Here is a 26,368-nt window from a genome sequence, read left to right on the forward strand (position 1 = left end):
TAATAATAAATATAGTAGATATATATGGCATAAAATCTGGGGTGGAATATTTTTTCTTGTATCTGATGCAGAACAACTAATATGTTCTTATTCTTTTCTGACAGATACGACTTCTTGAAATTTTCTTCAGCTTGTGTAATTATGTTCTTACAACTCGTGTAAGTTTTCATTTTGTTGATTCAGGTTTTGAAACCTTCCATCTATGACTGTGTAGCTGTGAATATGCTGTTTTGGGTTGCTTTCTTTTGGGAAAGAGTGTTGATCTTTGGTTGCTTGGAAAACAGAGAGGAGGCAGGATTGTGTGATTAGATAGTATTTTGTTATTACCTTCCATGGTTCTGTTTGCCACCTTCAGCTAGGATTCTGTTTTTTGATTGTGCTTTATTCTTGAGGGTTATCTGTGTCTTTTTAACATACAGCAGGTCATTACTGTGTGACTGTTAACTTTCCTGTAGACTGGTTTCTTGAGTTTTATTATGCTTGTGTCTAGTGGGGTATTTGAAAAATGGCTTATTTTTCTTACGTTGTAGGTCAAAGGTAATTTTGCCACTGGCACATGCATTCTCTCTAGAATGGATCACTAAGTAAAATGGAACATCTAACACACTTCAGATTGTGAACATAGTGCGTTACTGTAAGGGTTGTTGAAGTCTACCTCAGTGCTGCTGTTGCTGCTCTTTCGTCTGCATTCAGCACAGATAAATATTCCTTTCTGGGACAAGACTGATATCGGAGGAAAAAGAAGCCCTAAACCCAAGATTACATTTTTGCGAGAGTTAGTGCCACGCACCCCAATGTAGGGTCCTAATTCTTCCTTTTTGGCTTGCATCATTCTGATCAAGCCTCTATGTTACATGACCGTCCTTTAGGCAAAGGAGGCTGGATCTGACTCACTTTGGAGCCCACCACCTGTTCTCCTAGACTGACTGGAGGAAGCAATGAAGAGAAATAGGAGACTCGTGATTGCTCACTTCCTTCCCTAGTTTCTACTAGGGCCCACTCCAATTTGCATTGAAGTCAATGGGAGCGCTGAGCTGGGCTCATGAGGAACTAAGACCCTGAATCCGCAATGGGAACCTGGCTCTCTTTGTTCAATAGAACTTAGTACTAGCCATGGAGGCCACTTAGCCTGCTCTAACAGATTTTCAATATTTAATTTGCAGGATGGAAAATAGACTCATTGCTTCATATAAAGAGAGAGAGGTTCCTCTTGCTTCTTTTTTTGCCCTTTCTTCCTCACATTTTCCTATTTTTATTCTAATCATAGAAATTAGACATGGAGGAAGGCCGTCTGAACCAAAGTCAAAGGGAGTCGTTAACTCCACCGCTGCAATATTCTGCTTCGGTTCAGGTTACTTTGTGATGTTTGTCCCTTTGTAATGCACTCATCACAGTGGTATCTGAACCAAATTGTTCCATGTTCCTCCACCAGTTCCTTTGGGAAATTATTCCACGGTCTAATAGATCTTGCTCTCAGGCCACTTGTCCTGATTATTCAACCTAACTTTTCTTTATTTTAATTTCATACCATTACTCCTAGCTACACCTTCTCTTGTACCATTCTAAATAATTGGTTTTCCCTATTATTGCCTATTTTCTCTCTTCCTCCTCTCTTTTGCTCTTTCCTAAACTCTTTTTTGTTGAGGGAATAGATATTTTATTTTCAGTGGGCTTCCATCAGCTAGTCTTGTCTTGGGCTCACGTGATGCTGGATGAGTCAACTGAAAGCACTATTAAGAAGAAATGCTGTTTCCAGAGGCAAGGTAGGGAGAGTGGTTGCATAAAACTTAGAGCAGCTTGCAACATATGGAATAAGAATTGAACAGCACAGGGATGGTGGCATATCACCAGGTAATCATCTAAGAAGATGGATATTATGATGCCACACTGGACATGAGACACAAGATGATGATTGTATTTACTGTATCAATGTAGTCTATTCCTAGACTGTGGAAGACAACTTGGCATGTCTTTCAATCTACTTAGCATGATCTCTGGGAATCTCAAGCTTTTTGCCAAATGTAACATTCCCAGTGAGTGATACTGGAGGATCTTCCAGAGGGATAAAAGTGATATTGTATGGAACTTTTCATAATACTAAATCAGTACATACACGTCTTATGAGGTTTAAGGTTTGTTAGGTGGGTGTATTTGTGGTGGGGAAAATAAACATCCAGATAGACTAAATTACAAGGGTTTTTCTTGTGTTTTTTTCTTAAATATCCTTTTTTTCATACTAATATATTTTGTTTTGTACTGGGTTTTTATTGAACAATATCAACTAAATACCAACCAGGCAATCACAAAGCTTCTGTACATCTACTTTAACTAATTTATTCTTCTAGAGCCTGCAGTAATCAATGGCTTGTCTGTCTTGGGCTTTGATACACAGAAACTCTCTGCTTATTAGTGTTTGCAAATCTTGACTGGATTGTTTGGTCAAGGAAATTGAAGAATGCTATTCTGAAGCCACGAGAATCTACAGACTTCATTTTATCGCCATGTGAGAAGATTTTATTTGTAGAGTTGTGGGTTGGCTTGTTTTGTTTTAAATATTTTTTCACTTGTTGCACCTTTTCTTCATTGTTGAGATCCATTTTCCTTCTGAGTATATGTATTTTCTTTCAAGGATATTTGACTACAATAACATGTAGCTGTACATGCAAATTTTAATGTTGTGTGAAGGGCATATGGTGTAGTTAAAGATAATGCAACTATCTCTCAGGTGTCACATGCTACCTGTTTCCTGGGAAACTTAATTTAGAACATCTGAATTATAGAGGCATTGGTACCAACTCTGTAGTTGAGGTTGAATTGTGATTTCCACTTACAGCAGGACTAAATCCCCCTTTTAACCTTTAATGATGGAAATTTAGTCTCTGAATTCAGTACAGTATCTTTTCAAGGGACAATTGCATTTTCTATGGCAGAGATAACATATAAGAATGCAATTCTCTCTCTTGAAATTTTGCTCTCATTTCTTTGGTATCTTCTAGTTAAACAGCCACAGTCCCAATAAACTCCAGAATTCTCACTCTCTCTCCCACACATGCATGCACACAGACACTGTGATAATATCCCAGACACAGAACACGCTTGAAATTTTCAAATTAAACACATGCCTCTTATTCAGGGTAAATTAACTGAGTTCCTCCAAGATTGGCTGATAGAACTACTCAGATCCATTATCTGATGCAAACTCTTTGGCTGTACTGCATAAGCTGCTTCCTTACCTCCGTTCCTTATGTAGTCATCCTCAGCCAGCCCCTCGCTCTAGATGACTTTATGCCTACCCCTATTCGTGACCCTCTCCAGTTGAGTACATGGTAAAGTTTGCCAAAAGTCATTGTCTGTTGAGCCTCATCTGGCTTTGATGAGCTTTGATGAGCATGGGAAGTTTGTCAAACACATGCTGCCTTAGTAGCGGTGCTTAGAACTCCAATTGTCAGGGCAGTTTTTTGCAAGTTTCCCTCTCTCCCTTGTCACCTATGTACTAGACGTTAGCAGTGAAAGGAGAACAGGGAAAAGAGAGAGCTTGGAGACAAACGGCCCTTAAAGCTGGGACTCTGAACTCTGATACTGAATTTTCCATTGTTTGCCAGAGGGGGAGCTCCGTTCTGATGAAATGGGGCGAACAGTTGGTTTGTTAGACCAATACTCTTACTGGTCACTCTTTTGAGATCAGTGGGAGATGGGGGAGACATGGTGTGAGTTAGAAAAACTGGATGTGTGTATTGTGGGTGGTTGGAAGAAGAAGCTTGCGGTGGCAAAGTCAGAGAGTGCATGTGGATTTTCTTTTATGATGATTGGATGGTCAGACCTATAAATTAAGGTTGCTCTGGATATTAATGTCACCTAAGCTGCATATTTTCTTGACTTTTTCTTTGATTGCACTTTAAGGAAATGCATTTAAGCAACCTTAACTCAAACTTAGCCAAGTTTTATTTTTTTAGAGGAAAATAATAGCATCCAGAGAGAGCCCTTGGTACTTTTAAAATATTTAAATCTTTATTAAAATGAATTATAGCACCACACTGTAACCCGGCCTCATTTGCAAAGCATATCAAAATGACACCCCAAGTGCATGTCAAACTCTTGGCAGCTGAAATTGTTTTACCCAATAATATTACTAACAATCTGCAGGATTGGGGAAAGATGCCTCTTTTCTCTATTAATGTTTTACAATGAATTCTTCTGGTGACTGAAAAGGTAAGACATGATTTTCCTTTATCTGGAGCTATAGGCTGTCTGTCTATGCCTATGTGCTGAAAAGCATTGATGTACTATTGAAAGAGCACCACACTGCTCATTTAATCAGCCTTGGCAGTGCATTTTACATAGAGTAGATCACATCTGACTGATTTATCACAGAGTTTGAGGTATATTTTCCTCTTGAAGCAGGGATATCTCCTGTTAATGGTAAAAGGAGTTATACGCATGTGTCAAACAAAACTCCTCCATTGTCTGCTTGCAATAATATTTCTGCAAATGCAGTCCCACCGACAGAATAAAACTGTGAGTGAGTATTTGGTTTCTAAGTTTTGGAGAATTAAATTTATGTAGCAAGACCCCTACAAAAACACACAGTATCAAGTGGTTCCTGTGGGTACCCCTGAAAGATGGATCTTTTCACACATTCAACTCCTGTGCTTTACTAGGGAACATTTGGGCTGGATGAATAACATTAAAGGGAATAATATAATCTGCTTTAACTACCAGACCAATTAAATAAATACTCAGAATAATGCAGCGAAAGCTTAGAGCAGGTACTTTCTCCATCTCTTTGTGCCTGTCATTCATAACCACTCTCTTTTACTGGAACAGCAAATTGTGCATGATTCTGCTGTATTTGAAAATTTCTGATTAGCCAGCACAGATATCTTCATGTGTTTGTATGAAACGCATCTGCACTGAGCCCAGAATGAGCTGGGCACAGTTCACGTACATGGGAAAGACTCATTCCCAGAGGGTACAATCAAAATATGTGCACTGTATACATTGGTTGGTTTATTTTTTTATTAATTTAAATTCATGTCAACTTCAACTGACTGTCTCTCAGCTGATCCATCATTAGTTGTCTAGCTTCTTGTAGGCCTCGCAGAAGTGGGTCTTGAGGAGAGGGTACTTGCATTACTGGAACAAGGAGGGTGTTCCATGGTTGGGGCTGGTGGAATAAAGAACGAAGAGAGTTAAGGAGGGAGAAGGGAACAAATGAGTGCTCACAGCTGGTATAATTGGTGGAGCCAATGAGGATTTGAGTTGACTAAAATAATTTCTTGTGGTCTCAGTCCAGGGAAAACACACCTCAGACATTCAAGCCACTGAATGTACAGTGATCAGCTGATATCCAGAAGTATCAGAGTTATTTACGCAGTGAAAGTATGTCTTGGATTGTGTGTTTTCTGCAGACTAGTAATTAGCTGTTTAGGGACAGAGATAGGTCCTATGTATTGGAGCGTGAATATTTATGAACATGTGTTCATTAAACTTATGAGAGGAACAGGTTATTTCTCCCTCAGTACAGGGGCCTGTATTTATCATGCAATTTGCCACCACTTGAGTGTGTTTGTGTGGATTGTGCTACAGGGAGCAGAGCAAGACCAGATTAGAGAGAGTTGATGCTGGAATGGAGGAGGTTGGTCAAAATCAGAAAAAAGTGCCTGGTCTCACTTGAAGCTAATTAGAGGCGGTGTAAAAATCCTACATCAAATTCAAAGGTCTCTTTTATATTGGATCACTTTCTGGTCCTTGCATTGTTTTACCACCACCAGAAATGTTAATTTTTCCATTAATCTCTTAATGTACTTAATAGGGGAGGCAGTGTGTCCTAGGGGACAGAGCACTGGACTGGGATTCAGGAAACCTGGGTTATATTCCTAGCTGTGCTGCTGGCCTGCAGGGTGACCTTAGGCAAGTCATTTCACCTGGCTGTGCCTCAGTAAATTAGAGGATAATATACTGACCTCCTTTATAAAGCACTTTGGGATCAGCTGATGAAAAATGCTACATAACAGCTAGGTGGTATTCTTATTACTGTTGCTATTATTAATTTTCAGTTTAATTTTTAAAAGTGGGATATAATCAGGTTAAAATATTTTTAAACAAGTTTATATTAACATTTCTGCAGCCATCTCACCATTGCCTGTGGTCTTGCCAGATTATCTGAAAAACAAGGCAAGATTGGTCTTGGGTAGTAATTGAATAGACTGCCAAAGACGAACTAGGGGCTACAGGAAGTGGGGATGAGGAGTCAGTGTGATGTTCTTCCTCCTGACTCAGTACTGAGCTAATATCTAATCATATGACTAGTGGTTACTATTCTATGGGAAATACTGTTTTGGTAGAGATGTCAAATCAAGGCCACATCCATTTGTGGTCATTAAAGATCACATTGCTCTCTTTGCATATAAAAATAGAGGTGTTAGTCACCGTGTCCTCATCAAATTCCATCTTGGATAATTAAATTTTATTGGCATAAATTTCCCCTGTAATTTAATTGGGCATGACGTAATTTTCACTTTCTGCCCTAAACAATGGTGTAAGGGTATCTGTATCTGTTCTGTAAAATGCTTTGGGAATACTCTATATGAAAGGTGTTAGAGAAATGTAAGAATGTATTTTATACATGTAAAGGTTTTATTAATTCATACAAAGTTTTCTACCTTAAAAGTTATTGCTATGGAAATTAACAAGGCAATGTCCCATGCCTTGACTCCCCAGTTGGCTAAGTGGCCAACATTAGTGGTCTTGCTGGAGTGTTGCTTCTGTCAGTTTTTGTCATGGACAAGCCATTGTTTTATCAGGGAGAACTCCTATCCCCAAATTTTTCCTCCTTGTACTTTAGGAGCATATTGTTTGTGACACAAAATTTCTCATGGACTGCGACTGACTGTCTATGATGGCATGTAAATTTGGGTGCCCATTTGTCGATTAACTGTTTTTAACAGAGAAAAGTAATATTCAGACTGGAAGAACTTAGGCATCACTTCAGAATTGCAGAGCGCCTCAAAATAAACACGGTGAAACATTCTGCTATCACTGTGATGCAATGCCATAGCATAAACATGGCATCACACATGACCATGCCACAGCACCCTGATGTAATGGCTTTTTGTGACTCCATTTGTGATACATTTCCCCCCCCCCCCCCCCCCGTTATTCCTTCTACATGGAGAGATAAAGGGGTGATTTTGGGGTGGGGTTTTTTTTTGTTTGTTTCTCTCCCTCCTAACCCATTTCTGGATACTTATAGGGAGAGGGAACGTGTCAGTTACTGACTCAGTTTGTATGGGGAACACTTCTGGGATCAACACTCCACTCATTGTACCTGAGACCAAGTACAATGAAAGGAATCAATTTAAATTTGTAGACTTTGCAAGAGCTTCATGTTGTCTGTCAAATTGCTGCATACAGCTTGAATCATAGAATATTAGAGTTGGAAGGGACCTCAGGAGGTCATCTAGTCCAACCCCCTGCTCACAGTCACAGGTTAAGTATCACTACCTTAAAAATCACTACAGTAAAATACAGCTGACTACAGGGTCCAAGGTGAAGAAACACCCAAAGCAAGCTTTTCTTTAGAAACAGATAAACAGTAATCCCCTGAGCTATCACAGTATACTGATATTGTGAAGTACATACGCTATCTTTGTTAGAAGAAGTCTTTTAAAAAAAGTATTCTTGGACTTGCTTGTCAGTTACATTCACTGAGCTGCACTAATTTTGAAAAATTCAGAATAGAGTTTTGCCACTTTAGAGATAATCCATGAAAGCTCTCTTCCTGCAGACAGCAATAAATCATCCCGTCCACTAAAAGCCTGGATGTCATTTGAAATTTATTGCACAGAACTGGTAGTGGACTTAAAAGCCATTTCACGTGTCTTATTACTTCAGTCATCTAATTTATGGGTTTCAGCCACAATTGTAGCTGAAAAAGTATTTTCCTTCAACTGATGACTATGATTGCTGCTTTTGCATTCATTTTTCCTTTGCACTGGTTTTTTATATTTTCTATGATAATTGCAAGTGTATTTTGGCATCTAGGAGAGTTTCTTTCAGTTTCAGATCTAAAGGTGCCATCCAGGTTGATGGAGATTGACTAAGCTTTACCAGCTCTTAGCTACACTTGTCAAAAGGTATCTTAGTTATTGTTAGTTGAGCAATCTTGCCCTGGGGAAGGAGAAGCTGTCAAGAGCTCCCTTGTTTAACATGAGAATCTGTGGCTCCGTGGAGGGAGTATGAAGGCAACCTATTAAACGCAGATGAGGTAAGCATAAGTAACACACTTAACACAAAGGATGATAAGATAGTGGTGCCCTTTATGCTGTATTGCAGAGACATTTTTTCTTTTCCCACTGTAAAAACTAGTCTGAATTTATTTCCCCAGATTAGAGCTTTCTTTAATGCCAATCATTTTAATCTCCATAATGAAAGACAAAATGAATGACAAAGTGGTAAACAAAATGAAAGGAAGAAACAAATGTGAAAATATTACCCTTAAAATATAATGCAATTTTTTTTTTTTTTGTAGATTGAGATTTTAGTCTAAAACCCACACCAAACCTGAATGACTAATTCTGGTAAATGAATTCTTTTTTGGGTATTTGTGTGTATATAATAGAAAAGAGTTATTTTTACAGCTCCCAAAAACGTGCTAGGCACCTCGCAGTATGGGACAAATGAGACATCATCTTTACCCTGAGGAGTTTACTAATGCCAAATGTGGCTAAATGAGGTGCATAGCAGGATAGGAATAGTATTAATGAGATAACTTGGTTATTCAGCAAAGGTTAAAGCACAGTATGGTAGCATACATGGAGCTGGTCCTGAAGGAATCCATTTTAAGGCACTTGGAAGAGGAAGGTGATCAGGAACAGTCAACATGGATTCACCAAGGGAAAGTCATGCCTAACCAACCTGATTGCTTTCTATGAAGAGGTGACGGGCTCTGTGGATGTGGGGAAAGCGGTAGATGTGATATACCTTGACTTTAGCAAAGCTTTTGATACGGTCTCTCACAGTATGATAGCACAAGAATTTAATGTAATGAGGTAAATGGATAGAATGCATCGGTACAACACTGAGCTGGTGATTTTCCTGTAGGCGTCGGATAATAAGTGGGGATTTAAGAGGAGAGAACAGTGGCCTTGTGGAACAACTCAGGAAGCATGTTCCACATGTGGATGTGATATACCTTGACTTTAGCAAAGCTTTTGATACGGTCTCTCACAGTATTCTTATCAGCAAGTTAAAGAAGTATGGGTTGGATGAATGGACTATAAAATGGATAGAGAACTGGCTAGAGCATAGGGCTCAATGAGTAGTGATCAATGGCTGCATGTCTAGCTGGCAGCCGGTCACAAGCAGAGTGCTCCAGGGGTCGGTGCTGGGACCGGTTTTGTTCAACATCTTCATTAATGATCTGGAGAATGGGGTAGATTGCACCCTCAGCAAGTTTGCAGATAACACTAAGCTAGGGGGAGTGGTAGATACCCTGGTAGGTAGGGATAGGATACAGAAGGACCTAAACAAACTGGAGGATTGGTCCAAAAGAAATCTAATGAGGTTCAACAAAGAAAAGTGCAGAGTCCTCCACTTAGGAAGGAAAAATCCCATGCACAGCTATAGACTGGGGACCAACGAGCTAGGCAGCAGTTCTGCAGAAAAGGACCTGGGGGTAACAGTGGATAAAAAGATGGATATGAGTCAGCAGTGTGCCCCGGTTGCCAAGAAGGCTAATAGCATATTGGGCTGCATTAGTAGGAGCATTGCCAGCAGATCACGGAAAGTGATTATTCCCCTCTGTTCGGCATTGGTGAGGCCGCATTTAGAATATTGTGTCCAGTTTTGGGCCCTCCACTACAAAAAGGATGTGGACAAGTTGGAAAGAGTCCAGCGGAGGGCAACAAAAATGATTAGGGGGCTGGAGCACAAGACTTATGAGGAGAGGCTAAGGGAACTAGGCTTGTTTAGTCTGCAGAGGAGAAGAATGAGGTGGGATTTGATAGCAGCCTTTAACTACCTGAAAGGGGGTTCCAGGGAGAATGGAGCTAGGCTGTTCTCAGTGGTGGCAGATGACAGAACAAGGAGCAACGGTCTCAAGTTGCAGTTGGGGAGGTCTAGGTTGGACATTAGGAAAATCTTTTTCACTAGGAGGGTGGTGAAGCACTGGAACGGGTTACCTAGGGAGGTGGTGGAATCTCCATCTTTAGAGGTTTTTAAGATGCGGCTTGACAAAACCCTCGCTGGGATTATTTAGCTGAGGTTAATCCTGTTTTGAGCAGGAGGTTGGACTAGATGACCTCCTGAGGTCCCTTCCAACTCTATGATTCTGTGAAAGGGAAAAAAAGCTGGATCACAGGAACATAGTGTAAGCAGAAGTGGCAAGATATACCAGTGGTTCTTAACCTTTCCAAACTACTGTACCCCTGAAGCCTGAGTCCCACCCCCACGGGGCTGAGGCATGTAACTTAGTTTCATGGCGCCCCTGTGGCTCCAGGCAATTGCCTTTCTTGCCACCCCCAATACCAGATCTGCACTTGCGACCCCTCTAAACCCACAGGTTAAGAAACACTGATATAGACAATATCTGCGGGTGTGGGCAGGGGTGCTGGAACAATTTCTATATTGGGGATGCTGATGATGGAAACCCTGTATTTGGTGTTTGTGATTACTACTTCAGGCCAGGGGGGGTGAGGCAGCACCCCTAGTTCCAGCACCACAGATGTGGGGAAAGAGAGGGAGATATTGGAGATGTCCTGGATGCAGGAAGTGGAGAGGGTTTCTGAGGAAAGATCATGACTTCAGCTTTAATCATGGTTAAGTTGTTGGAAAGAAAGAGATCATATTTTGCATAATAAAATGTATTTAGGTTCTGTAACAGAGGGTGCCCCAGGTGTCTGAGAATGTAGAAGTGTTCTATGCCACAGACCCAGGATGCAGTATTTGGCAAGGGAGCTCTTTTTTCCTGGAGTTGGAAGCTTCGTGGTCAGCCCATAAGGGGGTTGAGGGATTTTACATAGTCTTCTATTCTGAGTCACTCTTTCCCCCTTTTGTTGTCTAGGCTGTGTCTGTAATCATGACACACGAATACAATGGGGCAGCAGAGACCGCTGACAGTTTGCTCCAAGACTGTAATGCCTCTGCAAACAGGTTGCTAAAAGCAGCTTTTGAGCAGCAAAGCATGCACCTTTCCTCTAAGAGGCCAAGAACACCTCCTCTTTTCCCCCTTTCCAGCCCAAAGACACCGTTCAAGTGTAATGTGTAAAATACCCTCATAGAGATGAGCTTTGATTTTACTGTTGGCCATAGGTCTGCAGGATTCATGAAAATTCATAGTGAAATCAGACCGCATATTATGCCAGGTGGAGTGGTTGGTGGTACCTAGACACCCCAACTGTGTCCCACTGTGCTAAGTGCCACATGCACACATGGTGAGAGACTATCCTGGCCCAAAGAGCTTGCAGTCTGAATAGACAAAGCCAGCAGACAGACTAATATAGGGAACCAAGAGACAGAGAGGGCTGAATTGACCTACCCTTGGTCAAACAGAAAGTCAGTGATAGAGCCAGGAATAGATAATTCTCAGATTCAACAGCACACAAGTGTGGATCTGGGCCAGCAACCTCAGCCAAGAGAGCAGCAGCACTGAAAGGGAAAGGTAGTCAACTATCTTCTGAACCCTGTAGAGAGGACCTGAACATAGAGGCCCAGTCACATGACCTAGAAGCCTCGGCCCATTGGGGATGCAGTATTTGCAGGGAAGGGACAGGAGGAGCCTTTCAATGTTTATAGAAGTTGTAGATAAGCATCCTAACTTCTGGATGCTTAGCTGAGTCTCTGTGCTTGTTTAGCAGTTAGTTCATCCCCTTCATTAGTGATTACTCTGGCGGACTAAATTTTAGCCACTTAGAGGCTAAAGTCCTTCGTTCATTCTTTCATTCATTCTTTTGGAAGTATTAGCAGGTTTACAGGTCCTTGCCACGTAAATATCAGAAACAACACCATCATTACAACAGTGAGCTGTTGTTTAAAGATACATTATACAGGAGTAGAGTAATCAAACCTCTGTTTAAGAGGTGTTACCATATTACAGAGTGAGCATCATTACAACACTGATGACATGTCATTTCTTGGGATTTTATGAAACTGAGTGAAATCTCTGATTACACATTTAACAGACCCAGCATGTCAATCAAATGTTAATGTACAAAAATATTGGACAGTGGTGCTGGTATTTTTGCAGGTGAATGTACTTTGAATGTTCAGTATTATGACTGATAAGCTTCTGAGCTGCTCTGTGCCTTCATATTCAGATTTTATTGAAGTGATTCCTCCTGCAGATGGAAAGAATAGCATGCAATAGTACCTTTTTCTGTACACAGAGTGACTTCAAAATTAGTAACTTTCCACATTTGTTGGATGCATTTGCTGTCATCAGTCTGTTTATTTTTTTGTAAATCAACTTTGTGCCCAACTTCAAATTGTAGAAAGGAAACTATATTTTGAACTGTAAAATGTTTTTGAGAATGAAAGAAAACAAAAAAACTTGATGTAAAAGGATTTTATTTGATTGCCATGAAGACCTGGTTCATTCCACATACAGGAGTATGCAATAACCAGTACTACATGCAAAGCAATGGATGCTTGGATTTCAATTTCTGAAGTAGTCTTATCTGTGTTCACCCTGTGGAGACCTTGCATGAACTCTGGACCCACCAGAACTCTGCAGCCATGGAAACTAGTACACATTCTCAGGGGAAAAAACCTAGCCCACCTGACGTGGTCTTCTAGATGCTCTCATATCCCACAAGGTCTGCTGGGGAATGGGACATATTTCCTCCTTCACATGAGTGATCGGCTGCCAGGGGAAGCTTACAGACACTGTCTGAAAACATTATCCTGGTGAACATCTCTGAAAAGGTCTTTTATCCAAAGAGAGATGATGGTGGCCTGTCATGTGAAAGGTTACTGCTTTTTTCTATCTTCTTTTAGAAAAGAGCCCCAGAAAATAAAATAATTGTAAAATTCCTTAGCACTTTTATAGCACAATGGTCAAAGGGCTCTTCTTAATTCTCACAACTCCCCTGTGATGTGGATGGATAAATATCATCTCCAATATCCACATGGGGAGTCTGGAACATAGAGGTGTGGCAACTTGCTCAAAGCCACACAAAGTCAGGGGCAAGGCCAAGGTTAAAATTTGGGAATTCTTTACTTTCAACCCATTGATCATGCCTCTAGACCGCCTTGTCTAGATGGGATCCCCCAGTCCTTACTACCACATAGGGGTTTCTAACACTTTAGGGCTGCAGTAACTGTTGTCTTTAATAGTCTTAGTAGGCAACAAAAGTCATGGAACCGTATAGGGTTGGTTGAGGACAGTGGATGGGAAGCTATGTGGCTCCTGCCTTCAGAGAAGGCGTGGATCCCTTCACCATACATTTGCACATGGCCTGACCATCGTCAGGGTTGGGTGTCTCAGTGGACAGCCAGATTGAGTGGTGCTTCCACACCCATTGCTGACATGTAAATTAGCGAGAGGATATGGCCCTGACAGATCAGTGACTTTAAACCCAGAATGCACACTTCCACATTAAAAACAGATTTTTGGAACGATCTATATTTGACCACTTCTGACCCTTAAACACAGATCTAACAAGGAAGTGATGTAGAGTTTGACTCCCAAACATTCATTAAGTCTTAATTTCTTGCAAATCAAAGAAGATTCAAGGGAAAACAGTGTATAGGAGGATCCTAGCAGTATTCTGGCTCCTAAGAGCTATGTTTTCTGCTGCTTATGCCACCCAGGAAGCTATGCAAACTAACAGCCGGGGTTGCGAAAAATACATATCTTGAAGCTTAATATCAGACTTCTGCAGATTCTAAGAACCACCTGTGTATATCTGTGGATACTGGAGTGCTTCCAAGAAGAGGCTGAGGAGAGAGACAAAAATGAGATGATCACAACAGCAGGAGGAGGCAGTAGAACCAATTCAGTGTTTAGTTGACAGTGTTGTGGAGAGTTTGCTTTACAAATCCACTGCTGTTTAGAAAGCTGATGCTGTAATACAGAACAGAGCACTGCAAGTCCCAAGATGGCAAAAGATTAATGAGCCTGGATTAGGTTTTTAACAGCTTCTGCTTGATTTTTTTTTTCATCACGTACATAATGGTATGCAAATACAAACAAATTAGTTAAATATTAACATAATTTTAAAAAAGATAATAAATAGCACCACATGGCAGAGCTCCTATATTTAACAACAAAACAATAATAAGTTATCAGTTCAAAAATGAATTAAACAGAAATGATATTGAAAGAGTGGGAGAAGATCATAATAGTTAATATTTATATAATGCCCTTAATTTTCATTGGGCCTGTGATATAGCAAGGGCAGAGTGCAGTAGGAGAGTGGTAGAAAGGAGGTATGTAAGCCCCAGAATGCTCAAGGCGCTGTTCCAGGTAGACTAGCCAGGGTCACTAGAGGGCAATTGGGAGCAGCTGAGACCAATTAAGGCCCAGCTAGGTGCCTGATAAAAACCCTCTGCTCCAGAGAGACAGGGTGTGAGCTGGAGGAGTAGGAGTGCCGTGCTGTGTTGAGTTGTGTACAGGAGTGCTGAGTTGTGTGAAGGAGCAGATCTTAGTGCAGAGTTCTGTGGAGGAGCAGACAGGAGGAAAGTACTGGGCTCAAGAAGCCAGAAGGAGGGGGGAAATTAGTCCAGGGGAAGAGATTGCAGTTGGGAATACAGTGCAGGAGCACATAACTGCTTCTCATAGGGCCCCTGGGCTGGGACACGGAGGAGCGGGTGGGCCAGGTCCCTACCCCCCTCCTCGGGGAAGACGGGGGGACTGGAGACGCCCTGGCCCACTACGAGAGGCAAGAGCGTGAGACCCACTAGGGTGGAGCCGGCCGTTGGCCACAGGCCATATAGAAATAAGAAAAATCTTGGTCTCTATGCAGAAGAGTTTACAATCTAAGGACCAGGTCTGGAGCAATTAATATAGCTGTTAACGGCAAGAGAGCTATGATGATTTACAGCTTACAGTTAAGGATCTGGCTTGTAATGTAAGCCTTTATTGCATTTCTTACAGTTCATACCTCATCATAATGTTCTGGTTATAGCTGGGCAAAGTCTTCTTCAAATATTCAAATTTTTAAATGAATTGCCATCATCCGTGGCCATGTCCTCTGTGTTCGCTTTATGTGAACGTTCCTGCAATCAAGATTTGATGGCACAAATATCCTCTGAAAGCAAATTTTAAAGATGCACATGCCTTTTCAGGAACCAAATTTTTAATCTGCATATGCAATTATTTGTGCCAGAAGTACTTGTGCGCTCATTTGTTCTGAAAATAGAAATAATTCTATTGTGACCCCTCACAATTATCCAACACTCACAATTATCCTCCCACTCTTTCAATAGAAATTATTGGGCCTTGCATAGAGTTAAAAAATGTTGCCCTAAAATTGGTTGAATGCTTACAAAAGAACTTGAAGGAACTGTGATCTGCTCATAGAATTTCCAATGGCAGAAGAGGCTAAATTCATCCAATAAATGACTCGGAGCAAATTGTTTGCTTACCTCTATTTCTACTTGGTTCCCATAATCAGACCAGGAATTGAACAAACCCTTTATAACATTAGCGTAGCTTATTGCTTGACTGGATTTAGTTTCTGCTGTTTCCCCTTGGTTTTTGTTTTTAAAGCAATATTTATTACAAGATTCAATGTCTTTCCATTTTTTGGTCTCCTTACAATCTTTGCCATGAGACAGGAGGTACTGAAATGAGAGCATCTTCTTTGTAGTCTGTGGGCTGTTGTTCTTTGACCTCGTCATTAAGAGAGAGTCTATGCCCTGGTCTACACTTACCTGGCGATTCGGCGGCAGTCGACGGGAGTTATGCAAATTACGCAGAGTAGCTTGCGTAACTCACGTCGACTGCTGTGCTTCCCTTCTGTGCACTGTCTACACTGCGCTGTGCCGACGGGAACAGCATTCCCATCGACGCAGCACTACGCTACTTGAGGGGGTGGTTTACTAGCGTCGACGTCCTGATTGATTGAGCGGGTCTACACTGACCACTCAATCGATCCAGAAAGATTGATCTGGCAGCAGCAAATTTGCTGTTGTCAGTATAGACATGGCCTATATGTTGATTGCTCCCTTCCATGAGGCAGGAGAGACACAGGGGCAAAATGGATTGAAAAGCCCACAGCCATGCAGCATAGCACACAGCAAATTGCTAATGGCACCTGTATTTCAGGTTAAAGCATAAAGTATTAGTGAAAAAATAAAATCTTCTCTGTGCTTGATTTCCTCCTCTTCTCATTTTTCCTCTACCCCCGCACATTTAATTTGAAAATCTGATGCAGCCAGAGACGTTATCTGCCATACAGTATGTGTTTGTGAGGAATGCATTCTTTGACCGTAGCTGATAAGCATTCTGGGTTGTGGGTAGTTAATTGGTAGTGAAAAGGAAACGTCTGGACTAGCATATGAAACTCTTCCTAACAGTTTCTCCTGCAGCTGGTCTCACTGGCAGTAGGTTTATGAGCCAAGGTGTTGTGTGGTGTAGCAGTGGTTAGAAGGTCCTGCCAATATTGCCCTCCCCCTAGCAGAACTGCACAGCACACCTGCACCTTTGGAAAGAGTTCTAAGTTTTTGTTTTCTTTCTTTTCCTTCTTTGTAAGGAAATGGGAATGGGAATAAAATACAGTGATCCTCTCCTTGGGCCACATCAGTCAGCAAATACTTTGAGAACGGGAGAAGGGGGAAGTTGGTTTTATTGCAATTTTCCCTGCCAAAGCCAAATAAAGCTCATTTTAAAACAAACTGCAAGGAATAAAAAAGAGTAAAGACAGAGCAACAGCATCCTGTAGTTTAGGGTCTGAAGTGGGAGACAGTAATTAAAGAAAAGGATTTGTCCTCTGACCTATTCAGCAGGCTATATTGAGAGCGATCCTAGGCCAGGCAGGTAGACACACAGCCAGAGCTTCCATCTATCACTTCCTCCTGCCCTCTTTAGGTGGAAGAGGAATAGGTTCCCACACAGGATGGGGAGGAGCCCATGCCTCTTTTATCTGCAGATCCAAAATGATCTGCTCCCAACCAGGCTGGGCAAACAGATTTTTAAAGGAATCTATAAGGTGGGTCTGAACTCCTTTGATAGACTACATGGATGGGGTAGGAGATGCAAAAATATAAGTCAGCCCAGGTTTGCTCAGAAGTACATGACCCTTTTGACAATCCTGGTGTGAGTTTTGAGCTTGTAACAAAATATGAAAGGCAAGTTTTGAATGATGTGAGGTTTTGCTGCAAAGAGTTTGAGTCTCTCTAGTCGGATAGTAACTTTTCTCTTTAGCTGGTGTGCGTAATTTCAGTATTACCCATGGAGTGATACATAACATGGTCTTTGCTCATAGCCATGTGTGTTTTACTACCATCCCTTGGTGGTGTCCTGTCTCTCCCAACAGTATAGAGAGAAATCAGATGATTTAAATTGGAAAGATAGGTGTCCAGTCTCTGCCTCAAATTGCACATCTGGAACCCTTGACGGCTTTCCTTACCAGGGATGATCACATCTAAGTGTGTGTGTGTTGGGGGGAGGGGGGGAAGAGCTTGTCTTGGCTTCCTCTAAGGAGCTTTAATCAACTTTCTCTTATTTACCCCATATTATAAGGATTAACTTCAGCTGATTATTTATTTTTGCCACTGACAAAATTAGCCATATCTTCTTGGGCATTCTGCAGGGGCTTGGGTGAGCTGAAAGATGTTGTCAGTGCTGGCAAGCCCAATATTACCCTTTCTTCTTGTTTACTGTGTGTTGCAGATGTGTGTTGTGCAGTCTGCTATTCCCTGAGGTGCTCGGCTGCACCATTCTGGTGAGTTGGTAGCAGTCAAATTTGCAAGAGCCCTGCTCTTTTAGAAGACATCAAAGCAGAACTCAGGTTTCATTTTGTTACCCTGTTAGCCAACTAACTGTTTGTTAACCATCCATTATATGCTCTGGGCCAAATCCTGCCTTGTGCTTCCTGGGTGTGATGGTGGGGGGAAGAAGACAGTGACAGGTCCCGCAGTGCTCTCATGCAGTATCAGGCAAGATTTATATCTAGCATGAAAGAAAATGCTAAGGTAAGGAGGAGGCAAGAGGTATTGGCCGTCACGGCCCTAAGGGCATAGTCTTCTGGTTAGGGATCATAGCTAAGCCTCCAACTGGCAGAAGCATGTGCACACACTACTTCTTTTAGGAGAAGCAGGATGGCACACATGGCAACACTTTCTTTTCCCACTTCATGCTTTGGCATTCTGTCCTATACAAACAGGAGTGTTCTTGGGCCATGTATTGATTCTCCCTTGCTCTGCTGCCCTTTCCTAGTCCCCTCAGTAACTGCACTCTATGCATTAATAGACATGTAGATATGCTTGAGTGGATGTCCAAACATCTACAAGGCACATGTACACATCAATGGGAAAAATCAGTATAATTTGTATTATGAAATGCGTAATTAAGTCTAAAGACTGCAAACCGTGATCAGCCTGGTGTGGCATCTGCAAACCATGATCAGCCTGCTGGGGAATTCCCTGAGTGGGAAGAATGAGAGATTTCAGTTCAGATTGCCATTAAGGCCCACTGGAGAGGTGGCTGCAGCTCCTGGGCCCTACCAAAAGTATAGGTGGGGCTTTGGAAGAAGGGCTTTTCCAAAACAATCTGAACTAGAAAAGAGCCTGGGGGAGGGGGACTTGCTTTGGGGACTTAGAAGGGGCAGAATGGGAAAGCATTTGAGACATGTCTTACTCTTTCCAAGCCAGTTGGCCAATCCCTAGTCCATGAGAATTTCATGACAAATGTTCCTGAGGACCAACATTAGATCCGTTCTGCACTTCTTCCTTCATTTGATCTATTCCTCTGCAATGCTGCAGCTGCACTGTGGTAGCGCTTCAGTATAACCACTCACTACAGTGTGTGTATGGGAGTGTTTCCTTTTAGTGTAGCTACTCCACATCTTCAAGAGGCAGCAGCTAGGTGGACGGAAGAAATTCTGTCCACCTAGCGCTGTCTACACTGGGGGTTAAATCATGATGAGCTGAGACCTGAGCCAGGTCGCTCATTGTTCCCGGAACTTTGGTCAGCTATGGCCTCACCCATTAGATCTCCCAGTCCTCTCTGAGACCTGCCTCTGACTCCTGGCAGTGGGGTACACCTTTCAGTTTATTTCGATTCCTCCTTCCCACCCCCTATCCCTGTCCCTTTTCAGGGACCCTTCTCATGAGCAACTTCTTGTCCAGGAGGTGCAAACTCTCTACAGGTAGGGGATGTAGAGGAAGTTCCCCTACATCTGAGAAGGAAAGGATTTTACTCCCTTTACTTTCTAATCCCAAAGGCCAAAGAGGACCTGCAGCCCATATTGGACCTACGTCACCTCAACAAATATCTGAAGAAGGTAAGGTTCCATATGGTCTCCCTGGCCTCCATCATCCCTTCCCTTCCCTGGATCCGGGAGACAGGTATGCCGCTCTTAACCTGAAGGACGCCTACTTCCATATTTCCATTTTCCATGGCCACAGACAGTTCTTATGGTTTGTGGTGGGAGACAATCACTACCAATTTGGCCTATCAACAGCACCAAGAGTGTTCACAAAATGTATGGCAGTAATCGTGGCCTACCTCAAATGTCAGGGAATACAAATTTACCCTTACCTCAACAACTGGCTCATCAAGGGTCGCTCGGAAGCTCAGGTCTGGCACAGTATCATGGTGCTGTGGGCCATCTGCCAAGAATTGGGCCTGTTGGCAAACAAATAGAAATCTGCATTAGTACCTGTGCAAAGGATAGAGTTCATTGGGGTTGTCCTTGACTCTACCCAGGCCAGAGCATTTCTACCTCAAGACAGACTTCAAACCATGTCAAACCTGATCACCCAGGTCACAGCTCACCCCCTCACCACACGAGGATTGCTTCAGGCTGCTGGGTCACTTGGCAGCATGTACCTACATGATACAATAGGCAAGATTACGCTTCAGACCCCTTCAAATCTGGCTAGTGTCAGTTTACTCCCTGACAAGACATAGCCTGGACATGATCCTTATGATCCCCCTTCGAGTACTTGCTTCATTAGCATGGTGGACAAACTCTACCCATGTAGCAAGAGGGGTTCCCTTTGCAGTCCCATGTCTGATGATCTCCTTGGTATCGGATGTCTTGGACCTAGGGTGGGAAGCCCACATTGGTTTCCTCAGGACCCAACGCCTCTGGTCCACAGAGGAGCTGAAATTACACATCAATGTCAGAGAGCTCAGGGCAATCCATCTAGCCTGTGAAGTACTCCTTCACCAGATGTCAGGAAAGGAAGTATGAATGTTGACAGACAATACAGCATCAATGTATAATGTCAACAAGCAAGGGGAGTGAGATCCTCAGCCCTCTGCCAAGAGGTACTTCTGCATGGAACATGTGATCTACCTCAAAGCCTCATACCTCCCAAGGGGTCAAGAACACATTGGCAGATCACCTCAGTAGGTCCTTCTGGTTAAGCCAAATGGAAAGGTCTCCGAAGGAATCCCAATACTTCATCCTACACCTTCTCTCACTTTCTTGTTGGTTGTATTTGCTGCTACTACGACACTCTTCCACTCCCTTCCCTGTCACTTTACATTCACTCACATGCACTTACTCAGCTTCCTGGCCTCTGCCTTTCACCACCACTTATGACAACTGTGCATCTGGCCCACTGTCTCCCATGCTACTGCACACCTCAGTTGCATAGCACAGGTTGGTTGTTGTAATGGGGGAGAGAAGTGGTGAGTCTACAGAGACCAGCATAGTGAGCAGTGTAAAAAGTACTATTCATTTGGTTGAACCAGAAAGAAACATTTTGTTTAGCATAAAAATATGGTGATGGCATTTTAAAAAAAATGATATATCAACATGAGCTTTTATGGCATGGCTCAGGTTACTCTCTCTACATCTTCTGCACCCCAGACACAAATCCTTCCCTCGGATGGGCTATATATTGTGCCTGACTGCTCCACAGTGCACTACAGGAGGGTGAAGATGCAAGGAGCACTCTTCCGTGCTCCTGGGAACAGTCACATTCCTCGTGTTCTTTGGAGCACAGGCCTGCTGTTTACTCTGCCCTGACTCAGGAAAGCACTGTCCTTAAATCTCAGACAGTGAGACTTAAGCAGGTGCTTGACTTTAAGCAAGTGCTAGAATGCTTTCCTGAATTTGAACCCACAAACAAGACACCCCAAAGGGGGCAGGCAGAGGTAGGGCCATGGTCCGATACCTAAACACAGTGGTCAGCAAAGCTAGCTGGGTGCACAGAGGGAGTAGGTTAAATCCTTGAAAGGGCAGAAGCAGCTGCATTCCTGTACAATGGGAAGCTTCAGAAGAAAGTCTGCCTCTGTGCTTAATTCCCAAAGAGGGGGCTGTGCCTAAATGGATCTAATGGACCAGTGAGCCCATCGACTGGATAGGGATGCTACTGAGGCTGCATAGAGTTTCTGATGAATCTGATGCTTAATGTGCACTTATTTAATTCTAATTTGTTTTAGGTTTCTTGCAGGCATATTATTTATTTGAATTACTTATTTTAAATTTTTTAACATCCCCATGCACACGCTGAAGAGAACTGCAATAGCAACTTCCCTAAAAGCTTCTATTTCTATTTTAAAAGGTAGTTAAATGTTGGAATTAGATTTAAAAATGGGCAATTTTGACACAACAGGCTTTAAAAATCTCTGATGGCACATGAGAGAAAATGCCTTCTTGCATCTCTTGTTCTAGGTTGTTTTGTCTCGTTAAAATGTCCCTCTCCCGTAATCACTATTTCACAGTTCAGCCATCTCCAGATACTGTGAAACAGCTGTGCAAAGGTCAAGTACAAGAGGGCAATGTGAAAAGAAAATCGCACCACAGCTCCCAGGGTTTCCAACCACCCTCTTAACAAATTTACTGACACAGGGCATAATTTTTACTGACGCTGCCCGTTTTTTTTACTGACACTGATTCTTGGGATCCATAGGGAGCAGATGCTGACATCTCTTTTGACTTTGAAAAGCTTGTTGCTAAAACAAAATAGTTTTATGCAAAGATTTGCATATTGTGTGTAAATATTGAGTGTTTTATCGTGTTGAAATAATGATCCCATGCTACAATGTTAAATTTTCAATAAATACAGTGTGCTCATCTTTCATCTTTTTACATCTATGTTTCTGTGATTACAATGTGGGATGGGGTTGAACCAGGATGCAAACACTTATGAAGTTGTGGAACTTCAGATCAGGATGCAAAGGCTTGGGACTGTCTTTGGCTCTGATCCTGTCAGGAGGTCTGTGCAGATGGACCTCTGCTCCCATGGGGGTATCCTCATGAGACCATTTCAGGATCAGGCCTTCTGTAAGTAGATTCCAGGGTGGCTGGCTGACTTGGCAGCATCCATCACCTACTGGGCTGACTTCAGCTAGAGCAGCTGTAGCTGTAAAAACTCAGAAATAGCAGCTGTCTGTCTTAGTTTCTTGTTCAGCTTTTATCTCTTGAATCTTCATCTTCGCCCAGTTGTTCTCCGTTGACATTTCAGTGCTACATAAACATATTCGTGTCTGTTTCATTTTTAAAACCTGGCCACCACGCAAGCTGTGTTCTGTGTGATTCACTTAAATTTTTCCCTTTTGCTGCTCCCATTCCCTCTCTGTTGTTGACTGTCACTGGAAAATAGGCGTACAAAGCATTTTGCATTCTCTGAATGCACCACACAGTAATTCTGCTGTCTGAAAACTCTGTAATGTCAATAATTGATGCACTTGAGAAGTGGTAATTAAATTAGTTAATTATGCTGGTAAAATTACATGCAATTATGTGACTGCAGGGTATGTTTAGTAAATTAGGCTTTCCCATACTCACTACATATTGTGGTGCCAATTTTGTTCCTTGATGATTAGGTAGCTTTTGATACTACTTAATTGATTTAATACCTGGATCTTCATTAGCCCACGATTGCTATGCAATGTATGTCTGACATTTTTCTCTCTGGTATTTTACAGAGTATCGTTCATTTAAAAAAAAAAAAGTCAATCTATGTACACACACACTCCTTTAGATGCTAAAGCATCAAAACTTCAGGGAAAATATTCCGTTCTACAGATGTGTTGTGGTGACTCACACACTGGTGTGCGATGCCAATCAAGTGAATGTCCCTGGACACCCTCTAAACCAAAATGACTGATTTCATTTACTTTTCTCTTGAAAGATCAAAATAAATAGATGTCTGAAGAGAAATTGGTGTAGTGACAGCTGGTTTAATGAAACCCGTTATCTTTGGGAGGTGCAGTGAAAGGTTATTTAAAGGTGACAGTAATTCAAATAAAATTTTCTAGGGGGTCAGACCTGATTGGGTTCAGTCCATAGACAGAACCTTTTCAAACCAGAGGGGTATGGAGTTCTTCAGTCTCACTGGCTGAATGGTTTGCTTGTCTGAATTACCTCTCAACAGATGGTTACCTTCATTTTGGCTATGATAACTCCCTGAAACCTTTCCCAGCTTTACATGTGCATGCACATGTGCTTTCTGAACTTATACTTCAGGGAATGATTGTAGGGCTTGCTCCCTTCCTAGGACATTAGGGGAAATAAAAGCCCAGACATCTGAGGTCCTAGATGGTTCTTTACTGAGAACAGAATTTCCCTGGGGGGATAACAACTGCTCGTTTTGGGCTCCTTGGGTTAAAAAGCATGCAACGTTGTGTGGCTCTAACAGAGCTTGGCTGAGGTATGCCCCAGTATCGAGAGCAGAGTGCCATCTGAGTGACCCAGGGAGATAAGAGCATGAGGCTCACACTGTTCTTTTTGCTGTACCTCACCAATGCTATTCACCAGAGTGCCATGGAATGGAAAGACACACTCATGCCAATACACAAAAGGTGGTCCATGCTAATGATGTACTAATTAGTGAACAGAACACACACTGAGAGAAGAAACAGGCAGAGCGCTCTGAGTCAGGTCACTTTTGAAAGGGGATCACACCATTTTGTTCTTACAGTCTGCATTTGCTACCCAGGCTCTGACTTATGGTCATAATGTTAATCTACTGGTTGATAACCTATACTACTTCTATTTAGAACTAAATTTGGTTTCCACCATTTGATTTTTGTGTGTGTGTGTTCAAACCTTGTCTCAGGGACATTTCTTATGCAAATTATCATTTTTCTGTGAAATGTGGTTTTGGCTAATTACCCTCTTTTCAGGACAAATGCACAACTTGTGTTTAAACTTTACCATCTTAACTTCTTTGAATGGGTGGCACCTCCTGATTTTAGTGTTTTCACAGTGCTTAGCATCACAATGGAATGGAGGGATTGGATAAATTCGTTCCTAACATATGTTTTGACACCCTGTGCACGGTTATTAATTTTAAGAGCTGAGAATATAATTCGTAAACATGGAAAATCCATAAATTCTGAAAATGTAGGGTCTGCCTGAAGATTTCTGCAGAATTATCCAGAATTAGTTTACAAGAAGAAAAAAAGATCTTGCCCTTTTAGATGTAAAAGTACAAAAGTTTCTTAAGATAATCATAGAATTTGCTACTTGAGGGTAAAATTGGTCTTTATAGTGACAATGCTGTGCACATGCACTGCTTCTCCACTGAGGTTTGTAGAGACATGATGGGAATTGCAAGATTTTGAGGGTTTGTATGTGCTTATTCCAACAGCAGCAAATGCAGTTCAATTTAATAAGCTAATAAATATATATTGAAAGATCTCAGTTGTGTCTGATGATAAGAGCTACTATTAAAATATTAAGGAGTGGAGCCAAGCAGAAGAAGAAACAAAGAAAAAGCCCTTTGCAAAAATTGTGCAGATTTGGAAGAAAAACTCCTCACCTAAAGATTTCTTTGGGCTTTGGAACCTCTATGGACATTTAATGGTCCTACCAGTGTGTCTGCTACAATACCACCTGCCTTGTCTGGCAACCTCAAATACACATCAACGTTGTGTTCAATTTTCAGGGTTTGTGTGTGTGTGTGTGTGTTAGAATACAGATGACAAGTAGGAGAGATCATATGTAAAATATCTCCAGTAGAGCTGGGGCGGAGGAGGTGGTTAGGAACTTCTTCATAAGAAACTTCACTTGCAGCATTTTGAAGTCACTATATCTAAAACACCCTATCTTTATTTGGCACATTTGTGCTAGCAAAGCTGGCATGCTACCTTGTCAGCTGGCATAATGCCATCCCAACAGATGGGCAGGTCTAGAGGCAGCCAAGAGACCATGTATGAGCATCAAATATGTGTGTTGAGGGCGGGATCCCTAGGCAAGAGTGTTGAAACGTCTGTCTGTCCTGTGCTTCTGTGCCTGTAGTTAAGATGATATGCCATAACCATTTCCGCTCTGAACTGGATTAACTGCAGAGGGATAAAACTAGCTTTCTTCATCCAATGCAAAATGAGCTTTTGGTTCTTCTGAATCATAAGTATTCTTCAGGGTGTGGGGAGAACACAAGGGAATCTCAAGATGTACTTATGCATCTGTTACCTATTTAGAAATTTTTAACTCGTAGATTTAAATATATTGGGCCCAATTCAGAGTCACCGTGTAAGTTAGACTCCCTTAGGCCTACTTACACCTACACACCAAAATGAGTGAGTGTAAAGAGTTCCAGCTGGTGTAACTTACATATTGAGTAGCTGAAAGAAGCTGTTAGAAAGTGTAAATTTAAACCATGGAGACCTACTGTAACTTACATATTCTTAAACCTAGTAGTTGCATTTTGTTCTTAAGATCCTATTTTTTTGTCTGCCAGTCCATGTTAATCTATGTAGGCATTGATATCCGATTCACCACAGTGGCTTCTGGCCTATTGGCATGTGGATTACCCAGACTTAGATGTCTTCACACTGTTGGCACCCACAGTTGGCCGGTGCCAGCTGACTCAGGCTTGTGGGGCTGTTTAATTGCAGTGTAGACATTCAGGCTTGCTCTGCAGCCCAAGTTCTGGGACCCTCCCTGATCATTTACACCGCAAATAAACAGCCTCTTAGCCCAAGCCCCAAGAGCTGAAATCAGCTGACATGGGCCAACTGCGCGGGTCTAATTGCAGTATAGACATACCCTTAGACTGAGCCCAATTCAGAGTTGATGTGAAAGGGGTTTTGTAAATTAAATGATAGTAAGTGGGTGTGGGTGTGAGTCTAAGGGACAGATTTTTAATGGTAGTAAGATGCTTGAGGATGCTGATAGGTGCCTAGTGGGACTTAGAAAAATGCCTCAGTGGGAGTTAGGTGACTAGGAGCTTTTGAAAATCCCAATAAGCATCTTGGCACCTAAATACTTGTAAAATCTGGCCCTCAGCAAATAAGTCTGTG

The 26,368-nt window shown here is 42.0% G+C and overlaps 1 long non-coding RNA gene across 1 annotated transcript in view; it reads left to right on the top strand.

The window, feature by feature from the left end:
• Nucleotides 1-26,368, top strand: part of LOC137146279 (uncharacterized) — a 155,821-nt gene that overhangs the window by 57,372 nt on the left and 72,081 nt on the right. The window contains exons 2-3 of the long non-coding RNA XR_010917898.1: nt 17,834-17,885; nt 19,386-19,445. This is a non-coding gene — a long non-coding RNA (uncharacterized lncRNA). The remainder of the gene's footprint in view (nt 1-17,833; nt 17,886-19,385; nt 19,446-26,368) is intronic.

The sequence above is a fragment of the Emydura macquarii genome, unplaced genomic scaffold, assembly GCF_026122565.2.
Source record: "Emydura macquarii macquarii isolate MOO-44397 ecotype Brisbane River unplaced genomic scaffold, CSIRO-AGI_Emac_v2 contig_431, whole genome shotgun sequence".
In the NCBI taxonomy this organism is placed as follows: Eukaryota; Metazoa; Chordata; order Testudines; family Chelidae; genus Emydura; species Emydura macquarii.